We start from the raw sequence: 20,137 nt of genomic DNA on the forward strand, positions 1-20,137 counted from the left end.
CTAAACCTGTCTCACTTCTAGATTATTGAAAGAGTCCATATTTTTTTTTTAATTTGGGGCATTTACTTAAAATCTTATACATTGTGATAATAAAAGCATTAACCAAACAAGGCTGAAAAAATCTTACTGTTTTACTAACATCACTATTATTATTGCACAGAATCCTTTGGAGAGTGACATTGACTTATGCCAACATCATCTTTATAATCCAGCTAGTTTTTGAACTGAAAAAGTAATATGTATAGATGGTAATTTTTCCCCCTAATAGTGTGAAAGGGTATGATGAAAAATAAGCCTCCTGACCTCCCAGGCCCTTTCTTAGTGGTTTCTGGATGGTTTGCATACATAGCCATGTCTGCCTGTCCCTCCATTTACCTATCTCTTTGTCTTTCTTTTTCTTTCTTTCTTTCTTTCTTTCTTTCTTTCTTTCTTTCTTTCTTTCTTTCTTTCTTTCTTTCTTCTTTCTTTCTTTCTCCCTTCCTTATTCTTTTTCCCTTCCTTACTCTGTTACTTACTTTCTTTCTTTCTTTCTCTGGCCTGTGTTTTTTGTTTTGTTTCATTTTATTGTCAACAAATGGGTTTGTACAATACATTATTTTTTAAAAAAAAATTTATTTGGGAGACAGAAAAAGTGAGCACAAGCATGGGCAGTGGCAGAGAGAGGGAGAAGCAGGCTCTCCACTGAGCAGGAAGCCCAATGTATGGCTTAATTCCACGACCCTGAGATCATGACCTGAGCTGAAGGCAGATGCTCAACAGACTGAGTCACCCAGGTGCCCCACAATACCTTCTTTTCTATGCCTTTTATGCTTCATATATTAAAGAGATATATGACACTGGTACATTTCTTTTCCAGTGGTCTCCTATGAATATTAGCCAAAACGTATGTCATCAGTCCACTATTCAAGATTATTTAGGGTCTTTTTTTTTTTTTTTGGCCTTTTGTATGACTATCTTCATTTCTACATCTTTGCCTGTATGTGAATGTTTATCTGTAGAATAAAAATCTTAGGATGTGATTGTTGGCCAAAGAATGTGTACATTTAAAATTCTGATGGGGCACCTGGATGGCTCAGTTGGTTAAGTGTCTGCCTTTGGCTCAGGTCTTCAGCTCAGGTCATGATCCCAGCACCCAGGGTTCAAGCCCCACGTTGGGCTCTGTGCTCAGTAGAGAGTCTGCTTCTCCCTCTGCCCCTCCCCCTGCTCTCTCTCTCTCTCTTTCAAATAAATAAATAAAATCTTAAAAAAAATAAAATTCTGATAGATCTTTCCCAGTTGTCCTCTGCACAGACATCAAAATGTTGAACTACTCAAAGTCCAGCCGATCCATGAGGCTAAATTTCTTTTTTTTTTTTTTTAAGATTTTTTTTTTATTTATTCATGAGAGAGAAAGAGAGAGAGAGGCAGAGATACAGGCAGAGGGAGAAGCAGGCTCCGTGCAGGGAGCCTGACATGGGACTCAATCCTGGGTCACCAGGATCATGCCTTGGGCTGAAGGCAGCGCTAAACCACTCTGCCACCCAGGCTGCCCCCTAAATTTATTTTCCAATTTCTTTCTTTCTTTCTTTACTTATTTTTGAGCCTGACTTTCAAAAGGTAGAATATATATCCCCCTACAATCATATGCCAGGGCTCATTTTTTCTATATATTGGCCAAATTATATATTATGAGGGTTTTTCATTTCTGCCAATTTCAAAGATGAAAAATTGTTACCTCAGTGTTTGACTTATATTCCTTTCTTTTGGTATTCTTAAATTATGTATCATATCCCTTGAAGGTCATTTGCGTGAATTTTTCTTATGTCCTTTATTTTTATTTTGAGTTATTAGCCTCTTCACTGTTTATTTGTAGCAACACTTTATAATAAGATCTAGGCCTTTGCCAAATGTAACGATTATTTCCCGCCAATTTGTTGTTTGTCTTTTGTTTCTGTTTGAGTGTATTTTGAGCACATATATGTGAGTGCAGAAAGTATTAGTTTTTATGGATTTATTGGCTTGCTTAAAAAATAACTCTACATTAAGATGATTAAGACTTCTTATACCTTATCAAGTTTTTTAATGGCTTCTTTTTTATTTATATATTTTTTAATTTTAATTTTTAAGTAAGCTCTATGCCCAACATGGAGCCCAATGCAGGGCTTGAACTCATGAGCCTGAGATCAAGGAGATGAGAACAAGAGTTGGAAGGTAACTGACTGAGCCAACCCAGGCACCCCATAATGGCTTTATTTTTAAAGACATATCTCTTTGATGCATTTGGAATTGATTGCATGTAGAGTAAGGAAGGAATGGATTCAGCTTTAATTTTGGTTATTTTATAGATCCTAGATAGTTATTAAATAATTAATCTTTCCTCATCTGGTCATAAAGATTCCATCTTTATTTTATGCTAATTCCCATGTAACACAGTATTAAAATTCTCATGGATTTATTAAATTCTGATTGTATGTATTCATTCTTTATTTCTTTAACCTTTATCTGTTGAGTGCCTTCGATGTGCTAATTGCTAGGACTATAAAAGTGAATAAGATAGATTCAAATGTTCTCTTTCTAGGATGTAGTCAAGTGTACAAGGAACAAACTGTTATAAATTGTTGTTGCAACTTATGAAGAAAACCAGCAGGATGCTATGATAAAGGTGAATGTGTGTGTGTGAGTGTGTGTAATTTTCTTTAAGCAGTGGTAAAATTCTTCAAGGAGATAACATTTAAACTATGAACTAAAGGATGAGAAGGAGCCCATCATTTGAAAAAATAAAGTGTTCCAGATCAGATGCCCTTATTTTGTGCAGAGACTCAGAGATTGGAAAGAGCTTTGTTAACTGGAGGAAGAGAATGATGATCAAAGGGGCTGAAATCTATTGTTTCTCAGGTGGGAGGATGGGAGTAGGAGGTGAACTCTTCCAAAACTCTACTCCAGAAATTTGCAGTAGAATAGGGGTGGGGAATGACAAGAAGATGTAAAATAAAAACTGATACTTTGGCCATTCTCTATGATGTTGGCTGATTTGGGTTCTATAAGTCTTGGCCTCCTTCTCTCAGCCCCAGGCTTTTCAGGGCCAAGTTCTCCTACTCCACATCTGTGCTAGTTTGAAACCACCCTTTGTGTCACTAACCCTTCCTAGAAGGTTTGATCAGTTACTTTCCTCTCTCTCTTCCTCTCCCACCCTTTTGAGCGGTTGAAGCTCAAAGTTCAGGAGGAACAGGGCAATTTGATGTGCTGTGATCAAAGTTGAGATAAATTCTGTTCAAAGGCTCACAGGAAATACATACAGAAGAGATATAATTTATGGCTCCAGGGAGATGAGATAGAAAGCTGAGGAGCTGAGGGGGAAGTTGACATACCTTTTTATTTTTCTAGATCACCACTGCTATAGCCACCTCTTAGTAATTTCACTTTGTACATGGTCAAGTTTGCCTTTTTTTTTTTTTTTTTTTACATGGTCAAGTTTGGATCTGACTGGAACAGAGCTGTTTCCAGTGTCAACTACTCCTTTCTGCTTCCCCAGCTGGATGGGTCCATAAGAAGGTGGCTAGAATAATTACAAGCAATAGCAGCAGGAGGAAGGAAGTGGAATTCCTGTGACTCCAGGTCATTTCTGGGAGGCTATTCATGGTTGAGGGAGAGGAGAGGACCTGCCTGAGAAAGAAGAGTAGTAGACTGACATTTTAGGGGAGAGAGGGTACAGAACAGTGAGGAGAGGGTTTTTTGTTATTATTATCTTAAATATTTAGTGATTCTAAATGACTACAGGTGCTACCTCATATTTTTCTCTCCTAGACTGGGCCGTGTTTTTTTTTTTTTTTTTTTTTAAGATTTTATTTATTTATTCATGAGAGACATAGAGAGAGGCAGAGACACAGGCAGAGGGATAAGCAGGTTCCCTGCAGGGAGCCTGATGGGGAACTTGATCCCAGGGTCCCGGGATCAGGCCTGAGCCCAAGGCAGGCACTCCATCACTGAGCCACCCAGGTGCCCCCTGGGCCTGTTTATTTACATCTCTTGGATTTTTGTGGTTCTCAAAGTAGTGATGCCAACCAGAGTTCTAATCTCCTTCTAACATTATGAGTCTCAATAGCAAGTCATGGATTAATCTTGCCAAAGAGAGTTTTTTCCTTCTGTTCCACCCACCAATGGTAAGTTTCTAACACTTCTTAAAAATGTCATTTATGCATTTCTTATGGGCTATATTGTATCCCCCAAAGGACCTGGTGAGGTCCTAATCCTCAGTACCTGTAACTTTATTTGGAAATAGAGTCTTGGCTGGTGTATCCAAGTTAAGTTGAGGTCATTAGGATGGGTTTGGACCCATTATAACTGGTGTCCTTTTAAGAAGAGGAAAATATCATGTGAAGACACAGGCACACAGGGAGAAGGCCACATGATGATGGAGGTTTTCAAGGGCAGAGACAGGCCTGTTGCTTAACAGATCCCCACAGTGTCTGCATACAATGGCTACTTAATAAAGTTCTTATTTGACTAAGACAAGAAAGATTGACATCAGCAGGAAATGATTACAGTTGCTGCCAAAAACTATATTTCTATACTCCTATACTTTCTCAATAGTAAAAACCTTAAAAGTAACAATCATCTTGCAAACATTAAAAACAAAAATCTCATGATACAAAAAGTCTTCTTAACTCAGTGATTGGTTAACTGGTACTTGTGTATTTGCCACGTGCAAGATACCATGTGAGGCTAAGGGCATATGAAAAATCTAGGACATAGCTCCTACCCCTGCCCTGTTAGGTGCTTTTGCTTAGTTGGAGAAATTAAACATCTACATATAAGAAAAAACACTTTGATTTAATATAACATTTTTGTGGCAGAAACACCTTAGCACCGGGAGAGCAAAGATCTGTGTTTTAGGCTGGTCTCTGCTGCAACTTAGGAATACGCTCATTTTGGAGTCACACTCTCTCCAGTTCTTGGGTTTCTATTAGATAAATGTAAAAGGTGAATTTCATCTCTACATTTACTTTCAGACCTAAAATACTAAGAACAATTTGGATTTAGGAAGACATATTGGGACTCTTTTGGTTATAAGTGACTAACTCATAATCATTTAAGCAAACAAAAGGTTTGTTGTCTCACATAATTGGAAAAGATAGCTTTAGGCATAGCAGGATCTAACTATTCAAAATATCACCCCGAACCCATGGTCTCTCTCCATGTCTTAGTTCTGCTTTCTCCCTTCTCAAAGTGATCCCCTTTCTCAAAGGCAAGATGGCTGCCAGTGGTTCCACATTTTCATCCTCACAATTCCAAAACTAAAAGAAAATGAGAGCTTGCTTTTCTTCCAAATCCAATATACATCCTGATCTGAATCTCTGGTGGCAATTGGGACTCATAATTTCTCTGAAGTAGCCACCATAACTGGGAGGATGTAATGAGGACTGGATTTCATGTCACCTCTAGAGCTGAAAAAGGAGTCAACCCCACCAAATCATGTGGGTGGTCTGAGAGTGGGGGAAGGAATGGATACCCAGAGAAAATTGGAGTGCTTTTAACAAAAGAAGGGTGAAAGGATAGTAGGCTGGCTGAAACAAGATATGTCCACTGCAGAGGGCAAAAGGAGCAACCTAAGAGAAGTAAGAGGAAGGAATGAAAGGAAAAAGGGGAGAGAGATCCTGAGGAGGGGAAGAGTAGGTGGAAATGGTAGCCCAGAATATTTTTAACCCACTGAGAGACTGAGAACTGATACTAGAGCCACTGAAAGAGGAGCAAAGTGCCCTTCCCTTGGTGCTTTCACTTCTGGTCCAACTATCTGTGCATCCTGTGGGCAACCTGCCTGTGTTGGCCAGTGCCATGGACACATTCAACTGCAGCCCACCTACCCGAGCAGCATCCTCTTTCTGACAGCTCCATCCTGTGGACTTAGTCCTGGGAGTTTTGCTTCGGTGCTGGTTGATGGACAGGGCTCCACTGTCCGTCCTTCTGTGATGATAAACCACCACTTCTGACCTACACTGTCGAGTTTCAGATCTCAACATTCATTCATTAAGATGTGTATATTCACTACATAAGGAGTGTTATAACCCTCTGCTGAGCACCATGGAGCAGAAGAAAGGAAGGGAAAAAAACAGGGTGCTTGCCCTCCAAGAGCATAGTATTTCTTTGCAGGGAACAAGGTATTTAAAAAAACAGTTATAATCCAAGATATAACTGATATATAAAATGACTATTCTAGATATATTATGGACTATTATAGATGAATACAGACTATCACAGGCCATTCTGTAACTAGTATGTTACAGAATTTGAGAAAGAAGAAATAGTGGCCCAAGGGAATGAGGGAGGCTCCACGAGGGCCTGGGCCTTACTTTGCAACAATGGAGTGGCAAGAATTGGAAGGGCAGATAGGGGAAGAGCATGGAGGAGTTGCCAGTGGAAGTGGTGAATGTCTTTAGGGAATGAACAGAGGGTGGTCAGAGTATGCTGTGTTGAGGAGTGAAGGTGAGTAGAGGAGACTTGGAAAGTTAACCTAGATGGGAATGCCTACTCTTGAATAGCAGCAAAGAGGAAGCTATGGAAGAGAACCCAGGGTTTCAAGAGAGTGGCTGGCATTTGGTGCTGCCATCTTTAGCTATGGAGCAGTCTAGGAAGGAGCTACTCTAGAAGGAATTGTGGATGCTGAGGTACCAGACGACCCCCAGAGGGAAGAATTTAGAGGGCAGGGGGAGGAAGAGGTGCTGGGCTTGGCTGAGAAGTTAGGGATGGATCTATTCAGGGATCCATCCACACAGAGGGATAGTAGAGTCTTGAGAGATGTATGCAGGCAAAGGGAACAGAAAGAGGAAGATCATCGAAGAAGTCAAAAGATTCATCGGAGAAAGTGATATGTGTCATCGCTGCATGCAGGCTGGCTCCCCCAGGTCAGCCCCCACCCTACTGTGTCCCTGCTTGCACCTTTTCACCCCAGAACGGGACCTCCCATGGACAGCGATTGCCTCCTCTTCACCTCCATACATCTGAGTCTTGTGTGGCACTTGTCACATGGAAACCATGGCAGCTGAATTACAACATGTCTTTGTGGTAAGTGGCCAAGAGCAATGATTTCTTTAGAAAGCTGTCTGTCATAGGCCAGATTTTGTGGAGACGGTCTCCAAGGTATATAAAACTTTCTTGAGCAGAAATTTAGTTCATGTGAATTTTCCTTAAATAAATAATCTAGCTGGAAAAGTGTGGGTATATACACAGGTTTCTCTCACTTTCAGCAATTCAAGGTAGGAAAGCTGAGATTTACATCCAAAGATGAATGAAGATGTGCATATGAGTGATCCTGCAATTCTTACATTTATTCCCATTATGATTCTTTTAAAGGAGAATCATTAGCACAGTTTAACTCACTACTTATTTATTGAGCATCTACTATGTGCCAGGTATTCTGGTGGACACTTGGGATTGGTGGTGACAGGACAAGTGTGGGCTGTGGTGGAACTTACCTTCTATTGGAGAAACATAAACTAGTTCACAAAGACATAAACAAACATAGGTTGCCAGGAATGTGGTGTTGTGTTGGGAATAAACAATGATAGGAAGGTGAGCCAGTGGGGAGGCCAATGGTGATGGGGCAGGAAGGGGCAGTCTGCATGAGGTGGGGGGGACCTAGAGGAAGCATTTGAAGAACTAGGGGAGGCAGTTTAGGAAGAGAAAGGAGGCAGGAAAGTCTTTAGTACATTTGAATGACACAAAAGATGGTGACTAGAGGGTAGCAGAGAGTGGAATGCTAGTGAGGAGGGGATGGAAATAGATCCAGCTGGGCCTTGCAGGGGTGGCTGTTGCAGAGGTGGAGAGTGGATTCAGAGTACATTTGTAGAGAACTATGAAATCACTAAAGAGTTTTAGATGACAGCACAGCGGGATCTGAATTAGCATTTCAAAGATCACTCTACTTGTGTAGACTATGATGGATTCCAGGGGACAGAGCAGAAGAGAAGAAACAAGAGTGTTTCACAGTGGAGCAGGTGAGAAGGGCAGGCAGCTTGGATGCAGATGTGCGGGTTAGAGATTTGGAAGTAGAGCCAAGAGGACTTGTTGGCAGGTTGACTTGTGGATGGAGTACAAAGGAGAATCAGGGATGCCTCTTTCAGATTTGAGGCTCAGGCTCTTGGGTGGAGGTGGTGCCAATCACTGGGGTAGTGGGAAGAGATCTGAGAGTAGGGGCAGCAGGACTTTTGGGTTGGATCTTGTTAGTGTGAGATGTATTAGTTACCCACATGGAGATGTCAAGCCTGCAGTTGGGTATGTATGCATGATGCCTGGGTTAGAGACGCCTTTGGAGTCATAGCACGCATGTAAGTCAGGAGCCAGGTTGAGATTACTAGGGGAGAATGTGAGGATAGAGAGGGAAGTACAGTGAAGGAAGGAGAAGAGAAGAGAAGGCAAAGTTGGAAGAATGTGATGTCTAGAAAGGCAAGAGAGTGTTTCAAGGAGAGTAGTTGACTCTGCTGAATGCACCTGAGAGAAATATGAAGCAGGCCAAGTGTCTAAAATTTATTTCACTTACACAAATTAAACTCATAGGTTTTCAGGAATATACATATCACATGAACAGAAGCAATCTTTTCTCAGATAGTTTTATTTTTTAATTATTAACTAATAATAAAGTATTTGAAAAATAAATTCTTATTTAATTAAATTTTTAAAGATTAGCACATTTAATTTAATTTGTGTAAAATTTGATTACACTCAGAGTCAGCCTGGTTGGGTTGAGGTAGAGAGGTAGTTGCTCGCAAGGCTACTCTTTGGCCACCTCACCCACGAGGCACTCTGCACTGTCCTGCTTCTCTTAATAAGCTGATGACTAGAAAGTCCTTTTGTCTTTATAGGCTTATGTTTTTATAACTGTGAAGTGAGGGGGGTTAGACCAATACCTTGTTAAAGTCCCATCCATCTTAAGACTACTTGGATTCTAAGATTCTAGATAGGACCATTTATTTAGTCCTTTCTTACTGAAATGTATTAATATCAATAAATTGGAACAATTGTTTTTGTTCCAAAAATTTGCTAATTTGTTAGCATTGCCTATGTTAACCAATGTGCAAAAGAATATTTTTATTTCTGACTTTTCATTTCATGATTCTGGGCAAAGCAGTGTCAGTAGCAAGAGGCAAGACCTACACATTTTCAGACTCCTGTTACATTTATGGCATCTTAAAGCCTGTTCCATGTTAGAAATCAAATTTTATTTTATATGGGTACACAATGACTAAGATATCTAAGTTAAGAGTTCTTTGCCCCCCCCCCCCCCCCCCCGCCTTTTGGCTCTGTTTTGCTGGCTGACTTCAAGACCTGAACTTTTTACAAAGGTACATATTGAAAGTTATTTGTTCTGAGGCCCTTTGCTCTCTCAAGGATCACAACATGTGTGGGCTCCCCTCAGGAGCTTTATAAGCTTTATTTGATGATATACACATGGCAAAAGATAGAGTACTTCAGTTCCATAAAACATCGTTTTTCAGCCTGCGTTTCAGACCTCCTGAATATTCCTGAACTGTCTTTAAATAAAGGCTGTAGAAAACTGCAATATAAGTCATGCATAGCAATAATGGATAAATAATTAATAGAACGGGAAGCTAATCGCTCACCTGCTGACCAATATGCATAGTTGCCAGAGGATGAAGTGATAAAGGTTAATACATCACTTTTTAATGGATAACTAAGGCTTCCTTACCCTTTCTGAGCGTCAAGACTACTTTTAGTGATAGAATTCTCAAAGTAACAAGGGAGCCAAGCATTACAAGGAATGTAATTAGTAATTACGTACAGAAACTTGTTTTATTTGCCAGAGTTTAGTTTTTAAAATTCCCCCTTTTCATTCTACTCATAATTATCAACCCCCTGAGAAGAGCAAGTTGAAATTTTGCATTTCACTTTTGGGGTACACATTAAGTGGCAAGAAAACATGAAACCTTTTAAATTGTCAGTGACTGAAGATACCTAGCTGGGTGCTATGTACCCATAAGATATTTAATAGCTAGCTGAGAAAATGAACACACAGACAGAATAATTATGTGCTAAGTAGATGCACAAAATGAACGGAGGTAAGAACTGAAAAAAGACATTTTTTTTCCCTGCTAACAAATATAAAAATCCCATATGGAACTTTTCTAATATTTTTCTACATAATAATGTTCATTTGTGATTGATTTAGTGTCATCAGGGGAATTCTGGGGGATTGGAGGGAGCCCTACTGAGGCTAGTGTTTAAAACTAATTATTACAATAAAGACTATTAAAAGGAATATTTTTATCTGAAAAGATACATAAAAACCTTCTTGTAGAAAAATCAGCTACAATAGGCATGTGGACATCACTTAATGTTGACAATAGTGAACCCCCAGGTGCCTAATTGTAGATATTGCATACACTGCAGATTTTTATATTTTGGTAGAATTTTGTCTACAACAATCAGCCAAGGTGAGATCATACCATGGTACCTGAAGAGAATTCAGGTGCCTGAGAGGCCCACGGGAACTGGAATGGAGAGGAAGGCCAGAAGTCAGTGCACCTTGGGTTGGAAAGTGTGCTGATTAATTTGATTTGTCAACTTGAGTAGACTAAGGGGATGCCCAGATGGCTAGAAAAACATTATTTGTGGGTGTGTCTACAAGGGTGTTTCTGGAGGAGATTAGTGTTTGATTCAGTAGACTTGAGCAAAGATCTGCCCTCATTGATGTGAGAGGGCATCATCCAATCTGTTGGGTGTAGAATAGGAAGGGGAAAAAGAAGGACAAATTTCTTTCTTTCTTTTTTTTTTTAAGGACAAATTTCTACTCTCTCTTCTTGAATGAGATGTCCACCTTCTCCGGCCCTTGGCCAGTGTCGATCCTGATTCTCAGGCCCTTGGATTTGGACTGAATTACACCACTGGCTTTCCCGAGTTTCCAGTTTGTAGAGGGCAGATTGTGGGACATCTTGGCTTTCACAACTGTGTGAACCAATTAATACACTAAATAAATAAATAAATAAATAAATAACTCTATATTAGTGTTATGTATATCTTTTATGAGTTCTGTTTACTTGGAGAACTCTGACTTATATATAACGTTTTTGTTAAAGCTACAGTACTGCATTGAATCATGGTTTTGGTATTTAAAAGTACTATCATTCACCCCTATGTTTCATTGTACTTAACAGCACTAGATGTTTTATAAATGTCTGCTGAACCAAAGAAAACTCACCTCCTTCCCTACTGTGTGCTGGTCATTGTGAAAATGCTAAAGATAAAGGTGATGAAGACATTACTGGTGTCATTGAGTGCACAATTGTGGAAGAGACACGCAGGCATCATTTTATATAATGGGGAAAGTGCTTCATGGAGGCCGTCCTGCTGCCAGGCCTGTGTGCACCTGGACACTCAATCTTTTTCTTTTTGAGGGGTGATACAGCATTTATGGAATTATATTTTTTGCTTTACAACAGAGATCACATCTATATACTATTCTGCTAATCTCCATGGGTACCTTAAACCTAAAAGTTTAGACTTATTATGAACGTGCTCAATCTTACAAAAATACATACACACACACTCACCTTAATTGTCTTAAAACAGTAGTGCATACACTATATTCTTCCTCTAAAGCCAGATTTGATTAAAAACCACTAGTTTCAAAGATTGGTCTGATTTTGAAGGTGAACCAAAGTACACACTGCATGATTCTAAGATCTATTTTAGCCATTTTGTTATCGGACTACAGTGTATGTTTTTTAATTGGATAATAACAAGGGGCGCCGTCTGGCCCACAGCTGGTTTCCTCCTTCTCTCTCTAGAAAACTTTGGCCAAGAGTTCTCCATCATAAAGACTGAAAGGACCCAGTGATACTCCAGCAACATGGAGGTAACAGGAGCAGGCCTGAGCCATCCTTTGATTCTCCCACACTGTGCAACCTTCAAATAGGTCCAAAATTAGAACATACACCGCCATCCCTAAGGGCTTAGGGACATGGAAATCAGCTAGAATAGGGGAAATCATAGGTGGGTGGGGAAGTAGGTGGGCCTGTGAAGACCCACGCTGCTCTGTCCAACACCTGTGCACATGTGCTTTAACTAAATGAACTCAAGAGGCCACCACCAACAGCAGGCCTGCTCCATTCGCCTTTTGAATCAGAACAAGGAAAAAGCTCAGGCTTGTGTTCTCGACTATGCAGAGGTTTTACCAGTAATGAGGCACTTACGAGGAGTAAGCAGGACCTCTACTCCACCTGCAAGATGGGATGCATGCACACAGCATGTTCAGCAGCTGCATTGCTGCAAATGCCAGCACTGCCCAGATAACATGCACCATGACATCTCATAGCTTCTTTACAACTAGAGCCTCACATCCCTCTGCATAGAGGTCTGAAGGGTGGGCCAGACTGCTCTTACAGCTGCTGGTGGTCTCTCTGCACAGCTAAGAGGGACACTGTGTGTTTTGGTTTCTTTGAACCAGTCCGTATTTTCCCAGTCTAAATAGCTGTGAAGTCCACAACAATACAGCTCTCTCTGTATGTAATCAACAGCCCAGGCTAGCAGCCTTGACATTGGTTCCACTGTAGGCCTCACACACTTTCTGAACGCTGCAATCAACCTCAGTTTCCACCTTTGCTCTGGAAACATATCCCCAAACCACTACAACAACTTCTGCAACAGAAACCAAGGGTCGGACAATGACAAACATGGCAAGTCCACAGCGGCTTTCTCTGATTGTGGCTCGGCAGCCAATTCACCCCATAATGAAAAGCAGGGCTCCTATCCTTGATCACGACAGTGGGGATGAGAGTGCACATATCTTCAAAGAAGCGATCGTAGTCATCATAAATGATAAAGACCAGCTGTGCCTCTCCACCCCCAAGAAGATGAGGTATTGGAGGAGGTGATGCCTTGCTGGCCTGTGGTTGGCCAGGAATGGTCCAGCCTGTGTGGTGCTCACAGCAGCCCCTAGGGCCCTTAGGCAGCATGTGCTTTATCCGTCTGTTGGCTAGAGAATTGGGGTTAAGACATTGTATTTTAAAGGTCTGGAATATTATCCCATGGTGCTCCAGGGGGACCTAATCTAAGGTGAATGAGTAGGGGAGGAAGAAAAGGGAGAGGAAATCAGAGAAGACCTCCAGAGGAGGCTCCAAACAGAGCTTAGAAGGAAAAGTAGGATATCATCAGGCAAAGTGGGATTAATAAAGGAAGATTAAACACATGAGCAAAAGCAGAGACATGGACTGGTGTTATATTTGGGGATTAATGTTTCTCTTTGGAAGGCTTATAAAAAATCTAGAAGTTTCAAAGTCTTACTAATATTGGCCAGTTATTATCGTTACTACTACTTAATGTCTAAAAGTAATAATTTTCAGTAATGTTATTAATACTTTTTTTATTAATACTTAAATAGTATTACTACTTAATAATACTCTTACTAATGATATTATTTGATATTATTAGCTACTTGAAGCCTTACTAATATTGCAGGGGTAGGGAGAGGCTACTTTCACTTCTCTCTCAATTAAACCTTTCACTGGGGAGCCAGTAAGAGGTGAGCATTGTTTAAGAATACCCTGGGCTTTGTGTATGGTGGCCTGACAACCGAAGCTGACTCACAGGCATGTGCCTAGCAGTGTTGCCCCACACCATGGGTTTATGTAATAGCAATCTTTCATGTTAATTTCATCTAATTTCAACTCATTTGAATGAGTTGCCCATCAGATTTCCACAAAACTTTGAATTCCCATTGCTCTTGGAAAATCAGACCAGGTAACACAGAGCTTGTATCTCCATGTGGATCTGAGCAGCAGGTGCCCATGTAGATGAAGTATGGTTGTCCAGGCTGGCACAGTCCCCACTACCTCCCTGACTGGGTTCATGTTTCTTTTCTACATTACTTACATAGTTTCCCTAGCATTTGAGTTGGCAATTCTGGGCATTCATGTGATACTGGATTATCTTGAACCAGTGAGAACATTTTTACCACCTTACCCTCCTAGGGCTGGATGTGCCTGTAGCCATGGGAGCTCATCTTGTTGAGACGGAGACCATGGATACCATGCCTGCTTCTTTTGATGCAGACTCAGCTGTTGATTCAGACTCAGGCGTGAGCAAGTCTGAGCACTGAAGCTGAAGGCATTTGCTCATGCCTTAGCTGCAAAGGCAGCAGAAGGAGAATATTTGGCATTTATAGCTTCTCTGATGGGAGGTGGGCTCTGCCTTCTAGTAAGATCCATAAGATGTTTAGACACTCAGCAGCCAAATGAATGATAGAAGTTTACTAAAAAGGGGTCAGCTCTTTGATTGTGGTATGTCTACCAGTGGAGCACATGAGATGATCTTATGTGAAACACATCCACAAAACAAAACAAAACAAAACAAAACAAAACAAAAAACAACTTTGCTTATTGCATTGCATTACTTTATGTGTATTAGGACAATAGGATGAAGACATGAAATGTGTGAATGACACAGAGAGTTTATTATGTGGGGTGTGACAACTTAGAAAAATGTCAAGTAAGTAGTAGTTTAGATGATACTTGGAAATAATATTCAAATGACTGAACTTTCGGAAATTGATCCAGATAAATGCAAATTTTAAATTTCTCTTTGTGCCAAGTATTAATAATAAGACAAAAATGCATTTATTTAGTGCTGTGGGCCAGACCCTATTCTAAGCACTTTATATTTGTTTGTTTACTTAAACATCACATCAACTTTAGGAGATAGTTACTACTATTTTTACCCTTTTACAGATGGGGAACCTAAGGCACAAAGTAGTTAAATAACCACAGGTCACTCAGTAAATAGTCAAATGAGAATTTGCATACTCTCTCCCTGACAACTGTATCGTTAGGGTGACTGTGGATTCCTATATGATGGTCTCACTGAAAATCTTCAGAACTAATTGGGGATTTCACAATCTGAAATTTGGAGATAAATGCTTTTTGAGTACTTGTTTTTGTGCCAGAGGGTTTGTTGTCTGGGAGATAGTTCTCAACTTTGCCATTATTGACATTTTGGGCCACATAATTCTGCAGGTGTATGCATAGTGGGGGCTATCTTATGCATTTTAGGACAGCATTCCTGGCCTCTACCCACTAGATGCCAGTAGTATCTTCTTCACTCGTGACAACCAAAAATGTCTCCAGAAATTGCCACATGTTCCCCTGGAAACAAAACTACCCCTGGTTGAGAACTTCTGGTCTAGTGAATTCTAAAGTATCTCCAGTGAGGAGCCCAGAAATAATTACCCTCGGGAGGAAATGAGGTGACTAAGCTACTGTGGTATGTTCTCTTGGGTATTATTGTACAGTGTCGTGTCATTCTTTGTTAATAGCAGGTGTGTCTAGTTTCTCATATCAGAAATGAATACCCAGTACCAGCTTGTACCAGCTATCGTTTTTAATGCAATATGTGAGAAACCTTTGTGTTTTACTTGCAAAATGAACAACTAGCTTCTTATTTTTCTAGAATCCAGTGGCTGCATACTTGGCAGAAAACTACAAGTTATCTCAATCTCTTTAAACATCTCTTTCCTTGACTTGGTGTTTGGAATTCTTTGAGGGGGATTCTCTATAAAAATAGGACAGATTATAAACTAGGTCCATTTGTTTATTCATATTTAACTGATTTTTTTGTTTACTAGTATTTTAAATACAAAGATCAATATTATGATCATAATATATTAATATATCATAAAACATTGAAGAGTGAAAGAAGGACAACTCTTTTTTCAAATGGGGCTTCCTGGTTATTAAATCGTTGACACCAGGGCCTAGAAAAAGCATCACTCAATCCTTTTTATTTTAATGTGCTCTGGCCTCCATGGTATCATCCATATCATCCCTTGCCAGCCAAAACACCTTTCCCTCCAATAACTTAGGATCTAATTCAGGCAACAACGCTACCTCCTCTGTGATTACCTCCAGAATTCTTCTTTTTTTTTTTTTTAACGATTTTATTTATTCATTCATGACAGACAGAGACTGGCAGAGACACAGGCAGAGGGAGAGGGAGAGAAGCAGGCTCCATGCAGGGAGCCAGTCGCGGGACTTGATCCCGAGTCTCCAAGATCACACCCCAGGGGCCGAAGGCAGCGCCAAACCACTGAGCCACCAGGGCTGCCCACCTCCAGAATTCTTAATCAAAAGAACCACTTCCCTCCAATAGACCCTTTATCATCTTGTACTCATCATTGTATTCTCTTTTATGTTCTATCAATTAATTTAATCCCTGGATTCTCAATCCTACAAGATTGTAAATCATTTAAGGGAAAGGATCATGCTTTATTCATCTCCATCCTCAAATACTTTGCAGAGTCCTTTGCACATAGAAAGCACTTAGCATATTTTTCTTGAAAGAATGTATCGTTTAGTTAAATCAGTATTTCTCTAGAATTGGAAATCGATATTTGGCAGTGAGACAAAATCAATTGCTAACTCTATTTCTGTCATTGGGTTGCAAGAATCAGGAGAGTGGTAAGATCTGGGTGTGATCTTCCCATCTTCTTCCCTTATTTAGAGTGAGAGATTTTTCTCTGGGATTTTCTTAGTCCCACCTGTGACCTGCCCTGTGTGTCTTTTACATTTGGGAAATAATAGCAATCTTTCATGTTAATTTCATCTATCGACTCCATGAAGCCATCTTGTCTCTGTGAGGAATCTCACAGGAACTTAATCCTTCAAAGAATTCTCATAGTTTCCTTTAGATACAGGTCCTTGGTAAGTTGGCCCAGGGCCTGATCCTGGTTTGAGTCTTCTTATTCCACTTGGTCAGTGGCCCATGGAAACCTGCCATGCTTCCCCTTTTGCTGTTGTTTGCTACCCAAGGAGTCTAACATGTGGATACTGATACTATCTTAAAGGCAGATAGTGAGGGACAATCCCTCCAACTCAGTCTTGCTCCTTCTTATGTGCCACGTGGAGAAAAGAAATTGTGGCTCAGATTAAAGCCAGCAGTTGTTTGGGAGATGAGTATGTTCATATGTGACTATATAGACAAAGAAAATGTAGCTATTTTATGTTCAAAGTTAGACTTAATCATCTTCATATCCTCACCCCACTGGGTAGTGCTGGAGGTGGGGAGTGTGGCTTTAAATCTCCTAATAAAGATGCTCTTAATTCAGCCTCTTCCTGATTAAATACAGTCATTTCACTGGAGGGATGGTTTCTATTCAGCAAATGTTCTACCTTGAAGATCTCATTTTCTCCCTCTGTTTCTCCTCAAGATATGCCAGTGGGAATTAAAATGATTTAGAAAACTTTTCTCAACCAAGCCTGGCTTTCAAGACTACTCTCTTGTTCAGACTAAAAAATCCTATTTTTTATTTCCAATGGTGAACCTTGACTTTCTTTTTGCATTTCTTTGTAATAATCCTTATCTCTTCAAAGGCAAAAGGATGATGTTGGCTTTTTAGTTAATTTTTTCCTGATATTTTGCTTTCTCAGAGCCTACCTTTTACCAGGTACATGGTTCAGCTGGTTTCCTACTAAAAAAAGAAGAGAAAGAAAGAAAGAAAGAAGAAAGAAAGAAAGAAAGAAAGAAAGAAAGAAAGAAAGAAAAAAGAAAGAAAAGAATCACTATGTATTAAGGTATACCAAGTCTAAAAAGACATATCACTAACCACATTTAACTATATCTTCATGAATTATGAAAGAAAGACAATTCCACATTTCTGCAAAGTGAGAGAACAAATATTTACAAAGACCTGGGCCAAGAAATAGCTAATTTATATTGTTCTGGGATCAGTTGTAGTTGTAGCCAAGAAAGTATCCTATCTCTCACTCAAATGTCATTAATATAGGTTATGAAGTAATCCCACTATATGTGAATTAATCCATGATCACAGTCTATACTAGTACATAAACTCTTATTTCTTGTCAGATAGGCAAGAGATTATGTGTTGCTAAAGGTATAAAGTTTGGATGACATAATGTAGAAGGAAACACAAAATATTTCATTTCAGCCAAGTTTAAGCCACTGTGACAATGCACCCAAATAAGCCAAACAGATCTGAGATAGATCAATGTCTTATGTGTAATATGAACTCAGATAATTCCTACTGATCCAATAGTGTGTAATTCTTTATTTTTCTCAGGGATCTCTCAACAGTTATCAAGCAGTAGAGAAATGATTTCCTTGATCTACATGAATGTGAAATAGATGTTTCTGTATTTCTTTTTTTATTTTTATTTTATTTATTATAGAGAGAGAGAGAGAGAGAGGCAGAGACACAGGCAGAGGGAGAAGCAGGCTCCATGCCCCGGGAGTCAGACGTGGGACTCGATCCCGGGTCTCCAGGATCGCACCCTGGGCCAAAGGCAGGCGCTAAACCGCTGTGCCACCCAGGGATCCCTGTTTCTGTATTTCTTTACAAAAAAGCCTGGGGCAGGGGTGCGAGGGTGGCTGTCATTAAAGTGACTGAGTCTTGTTTCCACTGGGGTCATGATCTCAGGATCCTGGGATCAAGCCCCATGTCAGGCTCCATGCTCAGTGAGGAGTCTGCTTACGATTTTCTCTCTATCCTCTCTCTCTCTGTCCCTCACCCCACCCCACTTGTGTGCTCTCTCTCTTTCTCAAATAAATAAATAAATCTCAAAAAAAAAAAATCCTGGGGCAGACTGGGGGAATTATTTTGCATATGAAAAAATTATTTTAGTTGGCCATGGAATTTTTGTGTTATAGAGTTAGAATGAATATTAGAAGTCATCTATGTTCAATTTCTTCATTTTTACAAATTCAGTAAATGCTTATTGAGTACCTGAAGCCCAAAGAAAAGGGTCTGATAAGTGGTTACCAACCCTTGCTGTGCATTGAATTCCCTGGCTTCCAACTGAGGAATTCTGATGAAATTGATCTGGTATGGAGCCTCAGCATTGGTAATTTTAAAATCTTCTCAGGTCATTCTCATTCTCCTAAGACTACCCTCTTCCTTCTGTTTTTTTTTGTTGTTGTTGTTTTGTTTTGTTTTTTTAAATCTGACATTGAAATATTTTCTTCTGTATATTATCCACCTACTTCAATGAAGTTATTTGATGAAGTAATGGGGATGAAAAATGATAAGAACCTCCAGATGCTTCCTCACTTCCATAGGCTTTCAGAAGCTCAACCCTCTTTATTTTTCCAGCTAGTCCCACCTCTTTTACAAAATAGAATTGAATAGCAACCATGGAATTCACAAATCCCATTCACTCAAAATGTGATTTTACTCCTCATCATGGACACTATGAAAATACTTTCAATTAAGGATAAATTATGCTTTGTAGCTGATGGACTTATCTGGTTTACCTGGCCTGCCAAGAAGCAGAAACCTTTAGGCTCAATGGTCACCTTGAGATTGTGCAAACCTCAGATGGACTACTGTCCTGTAGTCCTAACTATATTAATGACCAAGAAAGAACTGACAGTATTTGGTGCTAACAGAAATGGGAGACAAAGCTCCAGTAAATGAAGAATTTCAAAAATTTTAAGGCCTGAGAGATTGATTTGGATAACAAAGGGGCATATGCACCTTAATATTATAGCAGCAATGTCCGCAATAGCCAAGATATGGAAAAAGCCAGATGTCCATTGACAAATGAATGGATAAAGAAGATGTGAGATATATATATATATCAGCCATCAAAAGAATGAAGTCTTGCTATTTGCAATGACGTGAATTGAACTAGAGGGTATTATGCAAAATGAAATACGTCAGTCAAAGACAAATACCATATGATTTCACTCATATGTGGAATTTAAGAAAGAACACAGATGAACACAGAGGAAGGGAAGGAAAAATAAAATAAGATAAAAACAGAGAAGGAGGCAAATCATAAGAGATGCTGAACTCTAGGAAGCAAACTGAAGGTTGCTGGAGGGGAGATGGGTGCCATCTGGATGATGGGCATTAGGAGGGCATGTAATGGAATGAGCACTGGGTGTGCTATGCAACCGATGAATCACTAAATTCTACCTCTAAAACTAATAATACACTCTATGTTAACTAAATTGAATTTAAATAAAAAAATTTTTAAAAAGTCAATAGAAATGAAGAAGCAAAGAATCTTCAGGTTTTAGATATAGAAATGTTGTGTGAGATCAACCCCTAGTGGACACTTAAACTATCACAATGGGTCAGTACTTCAGTTGAGTGGCTTGATATTGGAATGTTCATTTCCAATCAGAAATGTTCTTT

At 39.7% G+C, this 20,137-nt stretch overlaps 1 pseudogene; it reads right to left on the reverse strand.

Moving 5' to 3' along the window:
• Nucleotides 1–12,178: 12,178 nt before the first annotated feature.
• LOC112662522 (tetraspanin-3-like) lies at nt 12,179–12,944 on the reverse strand (annotated as a pseudogene).
• Between the last annotated feature and the right edge of the window lie 7,193 nt (nt 12,945–20,137).

This window comes from Canis lupus, chromosome 13, assembly GCF_003254725.2.
Source record: "Canis lupus dingo isolate Sandy chromosome 13, ASM325472v2, whole genome shotgun sequence".
NCBI classification, from domain to species: Eukaryota; Metazoa; Chordata; class Mammalia; order Carnivora; family Canidae; genus Canis; species Canis lupus.